Raw genomic sequence first — 5,522 nt, 5'->3', positions numbered from 1 at the left:
CAATGTTTATTGCGGCACTATTCACAATTGCTAAGTCATGGAACCAACCCAAATGCCCACGAACAGATGAATGGATAGAAAAACTGTGGCAAATATACTCAATGGAATACTATTTGGCCCAAAAAAAAACACAAAAAAAACCCAAACAAACAAACAAAAAAAAAACCTGGCTTTTGACAAAAAGTGGAAGAATATGGAAGATTTACTGCTGAGTGAAGCAAGCCAGGTTATGAAGGAGAGACTCTGTGTGTCCCCACTTAATATATACCAAGTGCCTGCACTCTATAACTGAAACTGATTGACATAAGGTTGTACAAACACAAGAAATGGGAGTTAGTGCCAGAAGTGGAGTGTGTGGAGAAGAGGGACCTAAGGAAGGACATTTGGAGGAGGGATACGAAGACAGAGCATTAACGGAATGGGGAGGTGTGCTGTTATTGGCGGAAGATAATCTGATCAACTGGACTGGGGAGAAATGTTCACATATTGAAATGTTCACTTTGTAAGCTAAATAATATGATAGAATGTATAAAAAACATCAAAATTAAAAAATGAATAAAAAATAGAAATTAGAAATGAAGGAGCAAAATTAAAAGAAAAACAGCAAACAACAACCAGTAGCATTTTAATACACACATAACAAAACAACCGAAAAAGAAATATTAAAGTTTTCATTTATAATAGCTATGAAGAAAATGCCTAAGAATAAATTTGACCAAGGAAGTGGTTATACATTTTTTAATAAAAACAATAAAATACTGATTAAATAAATGGAAGAGACACAAAAATGATGTTTATGGGCTAGAAAAATCACAGTTATCATGTTCATTCTACTAAAAATGATCTGCACAGTGCACTATCTATCATAATATCATGATATTCTTCACAAAAGTAGGAGTAAAAATCATAAAATTTAAAGTTATAGGAACTAAAACAGCTTTGTACTGTCAAGTTACTAGACACATAGACCAGTGAAACAGAACAGAGAAACCCAAACAAAATCTATGCATATATAGTCAGATGACTTTTGACAATGTCACCAAGAACATCTATTTGGTGCTGGGATAACTAGACAACTATGTGGTGAAGAATAAAACTAAATTGATATCTATCTGCATATACAAAACTCAACTCCAAATACTTAAATACTTAGATATAAAATATGAAACTAGGAAAATACCAACAGAAGGTGTATCAGGAACACTTAATGACATTGGTCTAGACAAAAAGGTTTTATATAAAACATTAAAATCACAGGCAATAAAAGAAAAATAATAATCAAATGGAGCTATATTAAACTAAACACTTCTGCACAGCAGAGGAAACAATAGAGCAAAGAAACAGTTCACTGAATAGGAAGAAAATTTTGCAAACTGTATATATACAAGAGATTAGGCTTATATCTATCTTTTTATAAGTGATTATTTATTAAATTTTATAGGTAATTATTATTTTAATTTGCAACAAGAAATGCATGATCATCAGAGACAAAGAAAGAGAGAGAAAATGAGAAAGCAAGCAGCTAAGTCCAGGATTCCAACTATGGTCAACAATGTGGGAGTCCAGCACCTTAATCATCGCACCACCTGCTGGCCCCTCTGAAAAGAGATTAATAACAAGAATATGCAAGGAACTCAACTCAATAGTAAAAAATAAATACCTAATCAAAAATTTGAAAATTAATCTGAGTAAACAGTACTCAAAAAAATACATGTAAATGACAAAAAAAGAAAAATAATACTCAACATCACTAACTGCCATGTAAATGCAAATCAAAATGTTTTTCTTTATTTGTGTGTGTGTGTGTTTGTGTGTTTAAGAGGATTTTGCCTTAGGGCATGAGTGCTAACCAGAGAAATAGAGACAAAGTGAGAGTAAAAGTATGAAATCACCCCAAAAGGGGAGATGGCTATGCCACAATCCCTTGTCCTCCCTTATCCTCTTGAGCTCTTTGGAAAAGCATACCCATACACCCAATGTAACTTTTAACCCACCAGGTTCGAGACTCGAACTGTGGTCAGCGATGTGGGAGTCCAGTGACATAAGCGCTATGCCATCTACTGGTTTTCACATCAAAATTACAAAGAAATATCAGGTACTCACAGTTAGAGGGGTTATTATCAAAGAGACAGGAAAACAAAACAATACCACCAGCTGGAAAGGAAGTGGAGTAAAGACAAGTTGTTTACATTTTTGGTGTGAATGTAAATCAGTATATTATGGAGTTTCCTCAAAACCCAAAAATAGAAGGAATATATAATCTGGCATTTACACTAGTTTGCACCCACTTAAGGGAAGAAAAATCCATATGTCATAAAGATATCTGCACCCTAATTTTTAATGCAGTATTATTCATTATTTCCAAAACATGGGTAAAGAACATGTCACACACACACACACACATTGAAGTACTATTGAAATAATTTAGTCATGTTATGTGAGGTAAAACACACAAGTCTGGAATATGTTAAGTAAAATAGGCAAAGCACTAAAAGAGAAATACCACATATTCTCACTCATATGTAGAAACTGACAAGACTGACTTAATAAAAATAGAGGTGAAATATAACTATTAGAATAATTATTGGGAAGGATGGGGAATGGGAAAGTCAGAGAGATGCTGGATAACAAAAAATACAGATAAAAGAAAAAATAAATGAAAGAAGAAACATTATTAAAGATTCCATAGTATTTAAAAGGATGAGAAAAAAATACTATAAACACATCCATGCCTACAATTTGGATAACATAGGTGAGATGCACCAATTCCTTAAACAAGATAACCTGCCCAAACTTACACATGAAGAAACAGACACTCTAGAAATAAATTGAATCCATAATCAATAACGTTGCCAATAGAAAGCACCAGGCCCAGATGGATTCTCTGGTAAATTCTATCAAACATTTAGGGAAGAAATTATCCTCATTAAATACAATTCTTCTAAAACAGAGAAGTAGAAAGAATACTTACTCAACAATTCTATGAAGCCAGCATTACTTTAATACCTAAACAAAATGATGTTATAAAAAGGACCAATATATCTCATGAGCTTAGATGTAAAAATTCTCAAGAAAACATTAACCAATCAAATCTAACAATGTATAAGATAATTCTACATTATGATCAAGTGAGATTTATTCCACTATTAAGGCTAATTCAACATTCAAAAAAAAATCAAATAATCCATCACATTAACAGCCTAAGGAAGAAAAATCCCATGATGATATTAAATAGATACAAAAAAAATTGACAAAACTCACCACTCATTCATGATAAATAAGAAAATTTATGATAAGAATTTAAAAAAAATTAAAGAATATTCATAGCAGGGACCAGCAGTTAGCGTAATGGTTATATTGCTGGACTCCCATGTAGTCGACCAGGATTCGAGCTCCATTCTGGGTGGCTTAAACTCATGCCGGGTGCGTGTGCGTGCGTGCCCCGGATCCCAAGAGGAGAATGGAGGAAAAGGTATTGTGGCATGGCCATCCACCCTGGGGGATCTGATCCTGAAGTATAGTGGTTAAGCGCTGTGCATAGAGAGCAGGATCCCACATAACAAGTGAGATTTCAATCCTGGTCCCTGTGGCTTGAAAATCATGCTGGGTTTGTGTGCAGGCATGTCCCAAATCCTGATGGATGGAGATTTGGAGGAAAAAGGATTGCAGTGTGATTATGCCCCATTGGGGGGTGCTTTCTCTCTCTCTCTCTTTCTTTTTCTCTAGTGAACATGTGTGCCTTCTGACAATTTTAAAAAATAATAAAAGAAGAAGAAAGAAAAAGAAAGAAAGAAAGAAGAAAGAAAGAGAGAAAGAAGAAAGAAAGAAAGGAGTATGCATAGGAAACTAAGAATAAAGGTAAACTTCTTCAACTTGATAAAATACATCTATGATAAAACTGACAGCTAACATCAAACTTAAGGATGAGACAACTGAGGTGTTTCTGCTAAAATCCAGGGAAGAATATTCCCTCTTGCCATTGCTTTATTACATTGTATTGAGACCCCTGGCCTAAGGGACACTAAAGCAGGGAGCCTTGCTCAGTTTCCAGCCCCAGCACCCCCAAGCCCAGCGACCCTCTATCTCTGTCAACCAGGACTTCCCCCAGCTCTACAGGAAACTCCACTTCCATCTCCAGACCCCTGGTCTAAAGGATACCGAACAGGGTTCCCAGCCCCAGCAATCCCATGCCTGGCGACCCACTTCTCTGTCAGCCAGGACGACCCACAGCTCAACAGCAGACCCCACTTCTGTCTCCAGAACTCTGGCCTCAGGGACACTGAGGCAGGGCCTCCTGCCTCATCTCCAGCCCTGGCATACCCAAGAACAGAAACCCTCTATATTTGTCAGCTAGGACCACCCCCAACTCAACAGCAAGCCCAACTTTCATCTCCAGAACCCCCTGCCCCAGCTCCAGCCCTGGCACGCACAAGCCCAGCAACCCTCTTTCACTGTCAGCCAGGTAGGCTTTGTTTTCTTCTCTTCTTCTTTCATTTGTTCATTTCACACTTGTCACATGCCATGCTAGTGTGCAACATGTGACCTTTTCTTTATTACATTTCTTACATTTTTCCCTCTTATTTGGTCCTCTCTTCCTTTTCCTCCACCATCCCAGACAGACTATATAGGTCTAGAATCACAATTCTGAAATACTCTAAAATTATAGGACTCCCTGGTTCCCTCTTTTACTGATCCACCTGCGAAAAAGAAAACACTGCTCTTCAGACATCTGAATAGAACACTGCTCCTTGGACCACATTGCTGAACACAACAGAAGAGAAACTTCACACTCAGCAGTTCACAGCAAAAGGGAAACACACTTGTCCTAGTTGAAACAGTTTCCTAAAATTTATTTCAAAGTGAATAAATTACCCAATGGCTAGAAGTAGAAAAAGAGCCTCAGGTCTGAATAAACCAGGAAATATGTCTCAATCAAAAGAACACAGTGATTCCTCTCCACTCCTGAAAAAAAAGAGTTACCAAACTGTTAGAGAAAAAATTTAGAACATTTATGGTCACAAAATTCTATGAGTTGGAACAGAAAAGAGACAGCAAACTGCAGGAGATTAGGAAGTACTTCCACGATATGAAAAAAGAAATGGACATGCTAAGAAAGAATCAGATGGAACTACTAGAGATGAAGCCTGTAATATAGGAAATTAAAAAAAAAACTTTTGAATGTATTAAGAGTTGATTAGACCATGCTGAAGATCAAATCTCTGATGTAGAAGACAAAATGTCTGACCCAGAGAAAATTGCCAAAAAGATAGAGATTTTTTTTTTAAATGAGGATAATATATGAGAAATACTAGATTCCATTAGATGCTCCAACATCCAAATAATTGGTGTCCCGGAAAGTAAAGAAACTAATAAGGGCATGCAAAAATATATTTCATGACATCTTGGAAGAAAATTTCCCATCTAGAGAGGTACTCAAACATCCAGACCCAAGAAATACAAAGGACTCCAAATAGAATCAGTCCAAGAAGATCTTCCCCATGGCACATTTTAGCCCGACTGGC

This window comes from Tupaia chinensis, unplaced genomic scaffold, assembly GCF_000334495.1.
Source record: "Tupaia chinensis unplaced genomic scaffold, TupChi_1.0 Scaffold000580_1, whole genome shotgun sequence".
Lineage (NCBI taxonomy): Eukaryota > Metazoa > Chordata > Mammalia > Scandentia > Tupaiidae > Tupaia > Tupaia belangeri.
The sequence above is the reverse complement of the archived record's forward strand: the minus strand, read 5'-3'. Positions refer to the sequence as shown.